This window comes from Heteronotia binoei, chromosome 2 (genome assembly GCF_032191835.1).
Source record: "Heteronotia binoei isolate CCM8104 ecotype False Entrance Well chromosome 2, APGP_CSIRO_Hbin_v1, whole genome shotgun sequence".
NCBI lineage: Eukaryota > Metazoa > Chordata > Lepidosauria > Squamata > Gekkonidae > Heteronotia > Heteronotia binoei.
In genome coordinates, this window is record NC_083224.1 from 172,368,667 (window position 1) to 172,384,649 (window position 15,983).

At 44.7% G+C, this 15,983-nt stretch overlaps 1 protein-coding gene across 1 annotated transcript in view; it reads right to left on the reverse strand.

Moving 5' to 3' along the window:
• The window catches only part of TNR (tenascin R), a 599,486-nt gene that overhangs the window by 247,980 nt on the left and 335,523 nt on the right, over positions 1-15,983 (reverse strand). The window lies entirely within an intron of this gene.

Below are 15,983 nucleotides of genomic sequence, written 5' to 3' on the forward strand. Positions count from 1 at the left end.
ACCTTAAATATACAAGTGCCAAGGCTCTTCAATTCAAGGGATATTAATTTTTACTGGAATTTCTAAAGTGAAACTGCTCTTAGGGAAAGGCAGCATAAAATCTTTCAAGTAAATAAATTTAGTTCAGTGTTCATTCTAAAAAACACATAGGCTGCAATCACACACACTCAATACTGCACTTTCAATCCACTTTTAATGCACTTTCCAACTGGATTTTACTAGTATGAACTGGCAAAATCCAGTTGGAAAGTGCATTGAAAGTGGATTCAAAATGCATTATTTAGTGCGTGTGATCACAACCATTTTTTTCTTTTCCAAATGCAGGGAGGAGACCATGAGGGTAGGGGGGAATAAGAGAGAGAAAGACGGTTCTTTAACCTTTTACACAATGCCAGGGCTGGCTTGACATTGGGGGTGTGGCCTAATATGCAAATGAATCCCTGTTGGGCTTTTTCTACAAAAAAAGCCCTACACAATGCCGTTTCCCTACTGAAAAATTCTACCTCAAACTACTTTTACTTTCACTGGGGAAAAATATACCGACCCATATTTTCCTCCAATGTAAAATAGGGGAGGGGTAATGTTTTTCAGCAGGAAAATGGCAGTGGAGGAAATGCTTAGAGCGTTTTTCTTGCTCCCATGCAGTTCCCCTCCTCCAAATGGTACACCTGAATTTTGGAGCACCCAAAGATCAAACTGAGAAATACGTTTGATCTAATAACTCTGCCAGTTTCTTAGAGCACTGTACACCTCACAACGTGCTCTCAATAAATTACATTGAACTCAGGTAGGGGTTTCAATCAGGGAGGGGGTGTGACTCAATAGCAGAGCATCTGCTTTGCATGCAGGAAGTTTCAGCTTCAATCCCCCGCATCTCCACAAAACAGACTCCAGACCCAGACCCTGGAAACCAACGGCCTAACTCAGTATCAGGCAGCAGCCTGCGTTGAGGTGAATCACCAATCATTTTCCTGAGTTGAAAGCGATTTAGCCATGGCCCATTTAATAATCTCAGACTGCATTAAGTCACTGTTTTATGTGTACTATGATTCTGTACAAAAGAAAGGATGTAGGTGGGAGAACTGGTAAAATCCAGAGTAGGTGTCTCTGCTGCCTCAATCTGTCAAATATCCACATGAGAACTACTTTCTTCATTTGCAGGCTGGCAGAAAAGGAGAGCAAAGTAACCTCTCTTCTTGACCCCACAGAGGTTTCACACCTGTTCCTCTGAGATGCTGAAGCCAGGCTTTTAGGCATGCTGGGGTCCTCCATCTCCCAGGTTCTTTATGCTTGTCTTAGCATACTTTCAGTGTCTGTCGAGCCCCAGTGTCCCAGATATCTTTGTGCTTCCTAGTGGATCACTTAGCCCTCTGTTGCAACCCACCAGGTGACAATCTTTTCTCTGTTGAATTACATGCCAGAGAGCACTATGGGTTATAAGGAATTAATTAAACGTTTCTGCTTTTGACAAGGGACCCATCTACAGATGAGACTGCCTACTGAGAGCTGGGTCCTAGAAAGGACATAGATCTTCAACACCTTCTGTTCTACTTCGGCAGTTCACTCTGAACCCTGAAAAGGAGACTCCTGACTCTTGTGGATGTCTTCCCCCTGTAGCCCCACAAGCCCATATGGCTCGTAATCCATGTGGGGCCACAACCTCTGGAATCCATTTTCCAAAAACCAGAAGGGATGTCTGCAAGACAGAAATGGGGCAAAGATCCATGGCTTTGCCTGGCAGTAATTAGGACCCCGCCCAATATTTCTGCATAATGCTTTGCCTTGGCTTTGCCTCTTCCCAGTCAGTCTGTGCTGGGAATCAGCAATCATCCCACCACTGCCAATTTTAAGTCAGAAAGAAGTGTGCGTTAGTTGTCAGAAGTTTGGGAAACTTTGTGTTAACGCTTCTGCCTGCACCTGTTGACATTTCAACTGATCCATCCCCACTTGGCAACATGACGCCTCCACACAAGCACTTGCTGTTGTCTTAAGTCATTCTTACCTCCAGCTGTCACCACCAGTATTATAATTTGAATACTTTCGTGTATTATGGGGCTCTCAAGCCTTTTATCAGAATAACTGTTTTTCCTAACATGGCCGTCATCACCTCATTACAACACCATTACCTTGCTCCATCCTGCCTCCATTACCTTGAACAGCAACTGCCTTACAATCCATTATCTTCCTTATCATCTCCTGTGCAGTTGTTATCCTCACCTCCTCGTTTGCAATCATCACCTCACCACAATTACTATCCCATTATCTTTATCACTACTCTCTTACCACCTTAATTATACCCATTACCGTCTTTTGCTGTCTTCTCCTTTCTTTCAAATCCGCACCTCCTTCTTTTTCATTTCATTTTGGGGAGGGGGGGGGAGCTAGCCCTCATCACTGTGGCCATCCCATTACAAGCCAGGTATTTTCATTTCCACATATTGCCCTGGACTGATCTCCATTCTGACGTTCATACTTCTAGCTCTGTCCCTATTGCAACTCGGTCATTTTCTGTCGTCAGAGCTGTCCCTTCGTCTATTGTTGCTGTGGCGCATGGGAATCTATACTTCATCATATTCCCTTTTATACCAGCTCTTTTTGGTCTTCTCTCCATATTAACAAAGCCCTCACTTTCACTGTTAATATCTTCGCTGTAACTCGCCATTATCTTCACTTCTATTAGGGTCGTAATTATCTCCATTATACTTCGATTATCCTTACCCTGATCTCCATTACTAATTTTATGGTCCCCGGGACCAGCTCCTTTTATAATCATCTGCATTGCGTTACTGCCAACTTCTTTTCCAATGCAACATGAAGCACCGGCGCATCGCTGTGTTCCCACATCTTATCTTTAATCATCACCAGCCCTCAGTTGCACTGCCACTGCCATTCCACTCCCCTCATTATCTCTGTGATTATAGCAGTCACCCCTGTATGACAATGCTATCTTTTTTTAGCAATACCCATGTTATAATCTTCTCCAACTGGAAAGGCAAATAACTTCAGTGCTCATCATGTTATTAGCAATTTTAATTATGCACGCCTGACAGATAACAAGAATTTCCACAATTGTAGTCATTTCAGCCATTTGTTAGCATACTCGTTTTATACGTACTTCCGCCACTGCACTAAGGATCATGTACTAAATGTGGCATGATGCAGTATAGATAACCAGCACTGACCAAGGATAAACAGCAAGGCCTTCTCAGTTGTGGCACCCTACCCTCTGGAAGACATGAAACCTTTGTATACGCATTCCTAAAATATGTCTTTGCCACTCCATCATGTTCAAAGCAGCTTACTAAAATCTTAGTTCCCTCACATCTAAACAACTCAAAATTGGCCAACAAACTACATTACACACAGGGTTCAAAATGGATCAGCACAATAAATGTCCACCCTCTAAACCATCCATAATTTTTTTAAAAAGCCTTCTGAAAGGCATTGCTACTGTTAAGAAGGCATGTGCTGTGGTACAGCAATGAAAGTTCATTTAGTCAGCTGCCTAAATGAAGGCACCAAAAGGAGCAACAACTCTGTAGACCTCAAATGGCATGTGGAAGATAATGGTAAGCACTACCATTTTTAATCGAGACTGGTAACAATTATGGAAGCAATGGGGCTGTTCTAGAATTGGTTTCCTATGCACCTGGCAGCCAACATGTATCAAACACGCAGCTGTGATCAGGGCTACTGAGAGCCACCGTGGGCAAAGATTCCAGCTGAGCCCCCCATATGATCTTGATCCAAACCAAATATCATAACAAAACAAACCACTTGTCTGACTGTTACCCTGCATCTATAATAGTAAAAGAATCAGCAGGTCTGTCTGTCTGTCCATTTGTGACAGGCATAACTCATTAGAACATAAAACTAGGAATCTCACAGTGAGATGGACATGGGGGTTCCAGGGCCAAAAATGAAAGGAATCCGAGCATCCTTGCCTAGGCAGACCCTCCCCCCCTGTGTTATTTGCAATGGAAGCTAAACTGAGTTTTAACTTCTGTTCCTCATTTATTGCCTGTAGGGCAGATTAACATTGTATTATCATGCATGTAAAGAGTGGAGGGAGGGAAGCATCCTTTTCCTGCTTTGATAGATTATGGGAAAACCTAAACTTCCCCTTTTGTTCACAATGGTAACAAAAGTTTACTGATGTACTACTATCTCATTTTGAAGTTGCCAACCAGGATGGATGGGAGGGAGCTGAGACCGAGAACAAAAAATAAAGGGAAAGGGGAGAAAAATCAGAAATGGGGATAGAGGAATGGCAGATTATGAAAGGAAGAGAGAAAAACAAAGGAGGAGAAAAGTGTGGAAAAGAGTTGGAGAAATTATGGAAAATACAACAAGAGGTTTATTTTTATTTTGTTATCACACAGTAACAGGTCTGCCCTTTTGCAAGATCTGATTCCGCAGAAAAAACTATGGAGCTGGGTGGAACAGAAGAAAAAATGAAACCATATAGGTTTGGAGATAATGACCTTATTAGGAGGCTGCATCTTGGCAAGGACTGTAGCTTGTCCTAGCTGGACTTGCCTTATTCCCATGCTGACCTGGCTAATGGTTTTATCAGGATTTTAGATGCAATGGTTTTCCTTAGCCTCACAGTAAGTGTTTCAGAAGGGCACTGAGCCACTACAGTTTACTGCGTTCTGTCTTTCCCGTGCCTCTAGTGGCTGCAGGGCTGAACTGCCATAGTTTTCAAAAGGAAATGCATTCCATGATTCATTGCAGCAAACACAGGCTGCAAGGGAACAAAGTAGGAGTCAAGTTGCACCTTTAAGACCAACAAATTTTTATTCAGAATGTAAGCTTTCGTATGCATGCATGCTTCTTCAGACTAGGGGATGGGGTACAGTGGGCTGAAATACATGTAGTTGGTGGGTTAAGAGTGTAAACTGATACAAAGTTAGGATCATATGGTGAAATAGTGTAATAAATTGGAAGACCATTTGGTCTGGATAGCAATGAAAGGTAATAAAAGTTGCCTGTTAATTGCTGTTGCTGCAAGTCTAGGTAAAACAAAAGGACATGTATTTCCTAGTGATGTTCTTGTCCACCTAATTGACTTCTTAACATCATTCTATACATTATAAACATCATCCTAGTTCGGCATTAGAAAAAAGGCTGCAATTACCAACCAAACTGAGACACCTTCAAGGGCAACCCCATGTAAATGTGTGTTACAGTAGCTCAACATTTAAGTTACAGAAGCATAGCTTAGTCACGTGATATCCAGGAGGGAAGGAAGCCTTTGGACCAAACTGAAAGTATAGAACGTTCTTCTAACAATGGCACCAACTTAAAGCTAGGACTGGATCCAGAAGCACACCCAGACATTAAATCTGGCCCTGCAATGTCGAACAGACCTTGTCTATAAACAGCAAATCTACTCCCTGCAAGGGATTAGCTTTCCCAACCAGCATTGCACAAGGAAGGCTCCCGGAGCTGATGTAGGTAAACTCTACCACCAGTCGAGTATTTTCCTCTTGTCTCAAGCACTAAAGCTGCCCTTTACATTTTTATAACTGGTATTATTTTATGCTGCTCTGTTTACGTAGCATAACGTTGCAACTGTTTTTAGGTTCCTTTTCTAATTATGCCTTTTACAAGTGTTGTGGTATTTGTGTATGATGAGCACTTTTTAATTAGAAAGGTGACTCATAACTTTTTTATAAGCAAATAAATAATAGCTACATTTCACCACTGCAAAATTTAATTGTCCTCCGTCTCTTTGTTCTTCCCCAAGCTCAGCAGCACCGACTACAAAGATCAGCAGATATTAATCCACAAATGGTGTTTGACCTATTGGTTTAGATTGCACCAGATGCGTCTGCCATTACATTAATCTGCACAAAAAAGGGGAAGGGTAAAAATCCTGTGCCTTCTTTCATTTCTGTTCAGGGCTGTTCACATAAACATCACTGCAAAGACTTTCCTTGCTGCTGTGCGGGTATCATTTTCAGAAGTCATTATTGGCCATGAGGAATAATCACATTTGAGATTTGGCTGTGGGACGATCTGACTGGTTCTAGGAGAAGGAGCATTGTCATATGCCTGTCAATCCTCCTTTCGCCATCAAACTTCAAACCACAAGACAATTCAGTGCTGGATTGGTTTCTAAGTTCTCATGGTTGCAGTGCTGAGTTCAAATCCCACCAAGCGTGCTGGGGAAGGCCAGCTCCCCCTTTGGAGATGTATGTGTGTATTGCTGCTTCACAGAGAGGAATGAAAATCTTATTTGGGATTTCGTAAGTGTGCTGTGTTGGGCTGTTTCTTGCAGCTTGGCAAAGAGTGGAGCATCTCTTGGGGATTCACTCAGTTCTGCTGGGCTATTCTTACAGTGTAATAAATAGTGTTAAAAGGAGAGAAAGGAAAAAGAAAAACAATTCAAGCTTTAAACAGCCTTGCCCTATCCTAGCCTGATAGGCAGCCAAACATATTAAGGGACTGCCTTATACTGAGTCAGACCTCTGGTATGTCAAGGTCAGTATTGTCTACTCTGACTGGCAATGACTCTCCAGGGTTCTTGGCAGAGGCCTTTCACATCACCTGCTGCTAGAGATGATGGGGATTGAACGCAGGACCAGTGTTCCCTCTAAGCTGTTAGTGTGAGCTAGCTCAGAGTTTTTTAGCCTCTGGCTCACACATTTTTGTTTTAGCTCAGGAAGGATGGCCCCAGAGCAAACCAACTGATGCAGCAGCCACATTGCTCACTCGCTAATGCCAGTAGCTAACAAAGTAGAATTTCTGCTCACAAGATACCTCAGCTTGGAGAGAGTATTGCCCAGGGCCTCCTTTTTTTTTTTTTTTGCTGTCATAATAGTTTTTTATTTATTAATACCAATAACAATAACATTGGTAGACCCACTTCATCAACTTATTACCAACATTAGTAAATACATAGTATTAACATACATAAAGTTGACTGAACTTCCTTGAGGAGGATGTCAGCGGCTTCTATGCAAAAGAATATTTAGTTATAATTCATTACATAAATATATATCTATTCTATGAAAATAAGAACAAATCAATTATTACAGCCAATCATGTTTAAATGTTGTCAATATTGATACCTTCTTTCTTCTGATACCATTCATAAAACTTTCCCCAGTTTCTAATAGCTTCATCTTTGGACTCTCCTTTTAACATATTTGAAAGTACATCCATTTCGGCAGCATCTAAAACTTTTTCAATAACTTCACTCAGGTCCGGGCAACTCTCTTGACGCCAGTGTTTAGCATACACTATCCTTGCCGCGGTTATAATGTAAATCACCATATGTTCATCTGCTTGTGGAACTGTATTCTTAATAAATGATAATAACATCACTTCTGGTTCGAAGATAAAGTCTCTAACTAATATTCCTTTTATCATACAATGTACCTTTTTCCAGAAAATTCTGGCCACTTTACAGTTCCACCACATATGAAAGAATGAACCAATATCTACTTTACATTTCCAACATACAGGTGACATTGAATGGTTAAATTTAGCTAATTGCACCGGTGTGCCCAGGGCCTCCTGAATACTAAGCAGATACTCTACTACTGCTACACAATAAACTCTCCTGGAAAACTAGTGTGGCACTTTCCCTTCTCATCAGGGGAGACGGTGGAAGGAGCCGCAGGGTTGCCAACTTTGGGAAATGCCTGGAGATTTTGGGGGTACAGCCTGGGGAGGGTGGGGTTTGGGGAGGGACCTCAGTGGGGCTGGGGCATAATGCCACAGATTTCACCCTCCAGAGTAGTTCTTTTCTCCAGGGGAACTGATCTCTGTTGCCTGGAGATTAATTGAAATAGCAGGAGATTTCCAGGTGCCACCTGGGGGTTGGCAACTTAGCAGTAGTGCAGTGGTAGCAACTGGGGGCAGGAAGACCTTGAACCCATCTCAGTGCTATCCACCCTCCAATGGCACCCCAAGGCAGAACACAAGGTTACATCTCCAGATCTCTTATCTCTGAAATCTACCAACATGACAGCTTTCATAAGCTACGAAAGAATCCACACCTATGCTTCCCCCTACAACAATGGTGCTTTCTGCAGTGGGATCCATCTTCTAACCAATTCTACCTTTTGGGACTCAACGCTGCAGTCTTGCAATCTGGTGAAAGTTCGGGTCCTGGAGGCACTGAGCATAGAGAACACCCATCACTCCCCCCACTGCTGCTGGCTGTGCTCCAGCCAAGCCCCTGGGAAGGAATGAGGGCAAAGGATTAGAGGAGGAGACTGCAGTAGCACCACCAGCACCTTCTCTTCTCCCCCCCCACTGCTGGAATGAGGGGCTCTTTGTCTCACAGGTCAAGAATTTAGTTGATATAAGAGGTTGCTTGGACACCTTTTTCCAGCCAAGAGGTGGGATTGAAATCTTTGAAAAAATGAATGACACTGATTGGGAGGGATCCACTCATCTCATCCTTTTCACTGCTGGATTTTTATGATAGTTGATATCCCCATAAATAGTGTGCCAGTTCATGTTTTTAGTTGAATTTGTGATGGGACCACATGTCTTTCTATGATGTAACTACATAGCTTTCATACTTCGAATAAGAACCCATCCTGTGGCTTTTTCTTTCTCCTCCTGCAGATTAAAATGTTCTAACAGGGATTTGAGATCCCTTGTAGTGTAACAGTTAAGAGTGTTGGACTAGTATCTGGGAGACCCAGGTTCAAATCCCCACTTGGGCCAGAGCCTAACCTACCTCCCAGGGTTATTGTGAAGATTAATTGTAGGAGAGGAGAGTGATGTAAGCCGCTCTGGGTCCCTTCCCACTGAGAACAAATGCAGGGTATAAATTGTGAATTAATTTAATAATAATGTTTGGTAAGAGGAACTGGGAGGGAAGAATTCATCCCCCCCTCATTTACATAGTGTCATCAGGGCATTTTTGTAGCAGGAACTCCTTTGCATATTAGGCCACACCCCCTAATGTAGCCAATCCTCCGAGAGCTTACAGGGCTGTTAGGACAGGGCCTGCTGTAAGCTCCAGGAGGACTGCTACAGAAAAAGCCCTGTCACAGCCCTGATCCATATTAAGTCTCTCCCAAGCTGACTTTTGCAGCTAACATGCTTAATGGGTCCAAGGAGTCAGCCGTGTTGGTCTGTAGTAGTAGAACAAAATAGGAGTCAAGTTGCACCTTTAAGACCAACTTAGTTTTATTCAGAACGTAAGCTTTCGTGTGCTCTCTAAGCACACTTCATCAGACGAGGAATCTGGTACAGTGAGCAAAGCCACACATAGCTAATAGTCAGTGGCTTAGAATGCAAACATGCTTAATGGAGAACCTGATCACAGACCCCCCAATACTACATACAATTTTGCTCTAAGATTCTGCCCACAACCCATGCTGTAACTGGTTAAACACTGTATTCCTAGAAAACCTATATCCAGAGAAATACAGTGAGAACATCAGCAGAAACATGATGGTACTTTTTGGCAGCCTGAGCCCCCTCTGTTTATTTCCACCTGAAAGTCTAGCATAAAGAATTTTGGCAGCAGCTCAAGCTTCATCTAATTGGTTGTTTCCCTGCTTGGGAACTGTTTGTGGATAATCAGGCACACAGTTTGCTTGTGTTTAAACTGAATGCGCTGAAGCCTAGTTCACACATACGTAAATAACAATATAAAGATACGTTGCAGAGTTGCTGGCTGCACGCACACTGTATCCTGTAATATCTGGGAGGGAAAGTCACCTTTGGGACCAAATCCATAGAGGACATTTGGAAATGGGCAGTTGTATGTGGTGGTGGAAAGTGCCATCCAATCACAGCCATCTTATGGCAGCACCATAGAGTTCTCAAGACAAGAGATGTTCAGAGGTGGTTTGCCCATTGCCTGCCTCTGCATAGTAGGGTTACCAAGTCCAATGCAAGAAATATCTGGGGACTTTGGGGGTGGAGCAAGGAGACTTTGAGGGTGTAGCCAGGGGCAAGATTGTGACAAGCATAACTGAACTCCAAAGGGAGTTCTGGCCATCACATTTAAAGGGACTGCATACCTTTTAAATGCCTCCCCTCCACTGGAAATAATGAAGGATAGGGGCACCTTCTTTTGGGGTTCATAGAATAGACCCCCTGGTCCAATCCTTTTGAAACTTGGAGAGTAATTTGGGGAGAGGCACTGGATGCTATGCTGCAAATATGGTGCCTCTACCTAAAAAACCCAGCTCCCCTAGAGCCCCAGATACCTGTGGATCAATTTTCCATTATACCCTATGGGAATTGATCTCCATAGGGAATAATGGAGTGCTCAGCAGACATCTCTCTCCCCCTTGCTTTCTGATGACCCTGAAGTGGGGGGAAGACCTCCAAGCTAGAAGATCCCCTGCCCCCACCTGGGACTTGGCAACCCTACTGCATAGTGACTTCTGGAATGCCTTGGTGGTCTCCCATCCGAATATGAACCAGGACCAACCCTGCTTAACTTCCAGGATCTGACAAGATTGGGCTAGCCTGGGCTATCTAGTTCAGCTGGGGTTTAAAGAAAAACTGAATTTGTAAAAACAGAAAAAAAACAAGTCGGTGATAAGTAGTGTTAACTCCCAGGAGGAAAGTTCAACACTTCTTTCCTCACAGATTCCTCTGTTCCAAAATTCTGCAGAGACCAGCATTGGACAAAGTCCTGTAACTCAGTCTTTTTAGAATGACCTTGTTTCAACATTGACGTTTTATCCATTAACACAACCGACCACAGTTTGCGGACTGGTATCTATAAATTGTGGCTGGTTTGTTAATGGATAAAGGTTACATTACTTCCAGTTCTGAGCTAACAACATGTCCATGGAATCTTGACAGTGAATGACTCCCCCAAGAGTATAAGAACATAAGAGAGGCCATGTTGGATCAGGCCATGTTGGATCAGGCCATCCAGAGCAACACTCTGTGTCACACAGTGGCCAAAAAAACCAAGTGCCATCAGGAGGTCCACTAGTGGGGCCAGGACACTGGAAGCCCTCCCACTGTTGCCCCCCAAGAAAATTTTTTAAATGATCATAAGACCATAAGAGAAGCCATGTTGGATCAGGCCAATGGCCCATCCAGTCCAACACTCTGTGTCACACAGTGGCAAAAAAAATTATAGATACACACACACACACACACACACACATATATACACACTGTGGTTAATAGCCACTGATGGACCTTCCACATGATGTTCTTAATCGATCCTGCATTGCATTAAGCAAGACATCCAGAGTCCCATAATATGGAGCATCCTCCATACTCTTTTCTAGGAGAAATCTAGGCAGAAAATGCCTTAAAAATAAATAAAATCCCAGGAAGGAAATGGGGGGGTAAGTGAAAAATCTTTGGAAAGTGTGTGTGTATGTGTGTGTGTGCACACCACAGTGGAAGAGGACCTCACTAAGCACCAGAAAGTTCCATTAGATATCCACCCAACATGTTCTTCAAACTAGTGTGCCATGGAGACACAGGCAAAAAACTCTTCTCTTTCATGCACTGGTGGCCTCTCTCTATTTTCAGAGAGGACTTGAAGCCCACCAGGTGCTTCCCCTCCAGTTGAGTTAAGGGAAATCCATCCAGTTTACGTTTTGATCTATATCAATTACAGCTCCCCGCCCGGTTAGCTTGTCAGATTTATAGATGAAGAACCTGGCTGGGCGAGGACACCCTTAATGGCAACACTGAGTTTTAACACTGCATATTCTGAAGTACTTCACATCACAATATCTGCACAGAGCTCCTGAAAGCTCAGTGAGCATTGCCTTTATACAGTGGGCTGAGGTTGAGTTCATGGGCAAGCAGAGATCTGAATAGGGCTCCCAGCTCCAACTCTTAGCCACAGCATTGCACCAGGAACTGCAGAAACATTTTCACATTTATTTCAGCGTAAAATCGGGATTCATAGATCCTGAGGTGGGGCTCCTCAACCTGCAGCTCTTCAGCTAGGGTTGGCAAGTGGAAGTTGCCAGATCCAGGTTGGAGATTTGAGGATGGAGCCTGGGGAAGACAGGGACCTCAGTGGGATATAATGCCACAGAGTCCACCTCCCAAAACAGCCATTTTCTCTATAGTCTGGAGATGAGCTGTAATTCCGGGGGAATCCCTAAATCCCACCTGGAGGCTGGCATCCCCGTCTTCAACACCCCGTACTCCTTACTCTGCTTACTGCAGCTGCCACTGCGCCATATCTCTGCAAGGCACCAGCCAGGACTAAATCCCAGATATAATCAGATATAGCTGTGTACTTGACAGAGTTGGCAGTAAGGAGGCGTTCAGATCATTGACAGTTCATACGAAGCTGGGGCCTATGGCAAACATTCCTTTCTTCCCTACAAATAGGGTTAGCTTTGAGCACTGACTCATGGGCTGAAATCAGATGGCCAATTTGGGCCAACACAGGAATGGCCCACATCCAGGTTTAAATGGCGCATTCAAACATGCACATCTGGGTCCCGCCTTGCTCCCACCCTCCACCATTGCCTCAAAAAGCTACCAGGGAGTAAGTGGTAGCAAATACTGAAGCACTTCCAGAGTGCCTTTCCCAGCCATCTGAATGGCCAGGGAGCACCAGGGAAGTGTCACTCATGCACTTGAGCAGTGTGACCACTCCTCCGGGGCACGCACAGTCTGTTTCTGTTCTGGCAGCAGACTGTGCCTCAGGGCACTTTCCACTGAACCAGCTTTCTTCTGAGATGGAAGGCTGCCACCCCAAGCTGCCTATCTGTACCTAGCCATGGTGTCCTAGAGGTGAAAGGGGATTTACAGACCAATCTAGTCAAGCCCTCCTGCTCAGTGCAGGGAAGAGCATCTCTGAAAGATGGCTCCCTCCATCCGCTTCAGAACCTCCAGAGAAAGAGAGCCCACCTCTATCCCAGGGTAGAATCTGTTGGGAAATTCTCTACTGGGTCCATCATCTAACTACTTTCACCATTAGGAAGCATCTCTCAGTGCAGCCTACCCTCAATGGCAAATGAAACTCATGATGCCTAGCCTTGTTCTCTGCAGCAGCAGAAGACAAGCCATTGCCTTCTTTGACATGCCAGACTTTGAGGGACTTGAAGAGTCCTCAGCCTTCTCCTCCGGCCCGAGTCTCTCCTCAGCCTTCTCCTCCAGTCTGAACATGACCCTATTCCTTCAACCTGTTTCCAGACCCCTGACCATTTTTGTTTAATGCAACCATGCATTGCAGCAGCCCCTTGGGTTCCGCCACGGAAACATCTTTGTGCGATAAATTAAAAAAAAAAAACCAACAGAAATTTCTTTGGGAAAGCAGACAGCGTCTGGAAAGAGCAAACCCCACCAGCAAAATAACTCATTCTTCGAGGAGTTTCTGCTCTATCTCAGCCGTTTATCATGCCCACAGCGGGCACCTCACAATGGAGAGCAAGAAATATAGAACATCTGGAAAACTCTGAAATTAAAAAAAAAAAGGAAGCACAAGTTTGTTTCTCTTTCCGCCACACAAAGAGTTATGGCCAGAGCTGCAGGGACATGGTTGTGTTTTATTATGGTCTTTTTGAAGCCCTGGAAATGTTCAGTTAGGTTAGTAAATAATTCAAAAAAAAAATGATTTGTGCCAGCCCATCAGAGGACAGGTAATGCAGGGATAAAGTACGCTTCCCCTCCCGGCATGAGCGAACACAGTAATATGCTTTTATTGCCAGTCACGTAATAACCAGCGTCTTCAGGTACCTTATTAAAAACAACATGGTTAGTGCTGTTTCTTTGTGTCAACAGAACAAGGCCTTCAGTCCCTAAACTCAGCTCCAGAAATCTGACAGCAGGGCAGGAATCAGTGCTTGGTTTCACCGGGCCTCAGAACTTTGCAAGCAGCCTACCCACCCCTCAGTTGCCATTACTTGCTCACTCCCAGGGTGGCAAACTCCATGTTGGGAAATGCCTGGAGATTTGGGGGGCGTAGCCTGGGGAGTGTGGGGCTTGGGGAGGGGAGGGAATTCAGTGGGGATGTGATGCCATAGAGTCCACTCTCCAAGGCAGCCATTTTCTCCAGGAGAACTGATCTATGTTGTCTGGAGATCTGTTGTAATTCTGTCAGATCTCCAGGCCCCACCTGACAGTTGCCAACCCAAAGGAGTAGGGTTGCCATCCTCCAGGTGGGGCCTGGAGTTCTCCCGCTTTTACAACTGATCTCCAGCTGGCAGAGATCAGCTCCCCTGGAGAAAATGGCTGCTTTGAAGGATGGACTTCATGGCATTGTACCATGCTGAGGCACGAGGCCCCTCCCTCCCCAATCCCCACCCTCTCCCAGATCCTCCCCCAAAGTCTTCAGGTATTTTCCAACACAGACCTGGCAACCCTACCTAGAAGTCACTCATCACTGGAACAGGCTCCCCTCTCATTTGTTTTCTCCTTCTGGCTGGCAGTGTGGATTGGGGCCAAAGGTAGGGTTGCCAGTTCCTGGATGGGAGTAGGAGATCCCCCAATTTTGCAGTCTCCGGCCCACCACCGGCCAGCAGTGGGGGAAGCCCACCTCCAATATCCATGACCCCAAGTGATGTCCCCAGTGTGATGATGTCTTGCGGAAGTGGCATCGTCACATCAGGGATATCATGTAGTGATGCTCCAGTGTTTGGTTTCAGCCCAATTTTACCACAGAGTTTGCCCCAAAACAACCCTGGCATTATGACATCACTTCTGTGTGACATCATCATGTTGGTGACATCACCACCCCACTCCTAGAAAACTCCCTTCCACCTGCCATTGGCATAAGGTAGGGAGCTGGCAACCCTACCAAAGGGGCAGACAATCAAGAGGTGGTAACTAGTATTTCTCCTTCCTGGATGGCATCTGTCCATTGTAGGGGTGAGTAACTGGGTAGTAGTGACAGTGGAGGTGGGGGGAGGAATCATGAGTGACCATGTTATATATTGGAACTAGAATGTTCCTGGGTGTTCTACCAGAGACTTTGCGGAGGTTTAGGCTCCAGAACAATAGCCACCTGGACTCTGGGAGGTGGCCAATCAGGAGCCAATGAGCCAGTACTTATACCTATAGTTAAGAGTTGTTGGGTTTTGGGTGGGGTCAATTGCATGCATTTAAGCAGGGTCGTTAGCTCTGGGTTTCAGTCTTAGTAGCCTTTGCAATGCTGTAATCACTAATAAAAAGCTGTGATCACTCGACTACGAGCCTCTTCATGCATCGACCCCAGTATTTTATAGACCAGTTGCTCACACATTAGTTCTTGAGGTGAGTGAGTAGCTAAGGAGAAGGGAACATGGCCACAGTAATGACAAGGAGAGGGGCATCAAAGACATGTTGCTGAGACCTTCCAAACCTGAAGCTGGCACTGCCCAACCCCATGTGAAGACTGAAGCCCTTACAGTGGCACCGATACAAATATCATTCCTTACACCCAGAGAGTCACTACAACTTCAGCCCCTTATGTCCAGCTGAAAACCATGCAGACTATGTCGGTCTCTCTCTTGTTGGCATTAGTAAAGTGTTCATTCCAGTTTTACATAACTTGGGAAGTAATTCATATTAGACTGGAACATATCAGATTCTTTTCCAATTCTTTGCTTCTACCAGTGGTTTGCATGGTGTTTGTTGAGTCCTGAGCTTGAGGTGCAACACAATAGACTGAGAGGATCCAAAGATCTGCATCTCGATTGGCTGCATTATTCAAACTGGCCAATCAGGGGGCAGTATCAGAGGATCCTAGGATCTGCCAATGAGTATGCATATTCTAATGAAGGATCCATAAAGGGTGCAATCATGGGGGCTGAGTTTCCCCTGCCCCAACTGTATATATTGCTGCATGTTCTGAGTGCTTGTATGTAGGATGTAGTCACCTAATAAAGATACTGAATCACTATGCTGGCTGAGCGCACTACTTAACAGTGTTGTTCTGGGGAGCCCCCAGTTCTTTGGAAGCTTCTCAATGACAAGATCAGTTGCCAGGAACAAACTTTCCAAAAGACAGTGTGCCTATCACTACCAATCTGCCCTGTAAAGTATTGGTTCAACAGAGGTGGAGGAGCACATGGCATATAGGG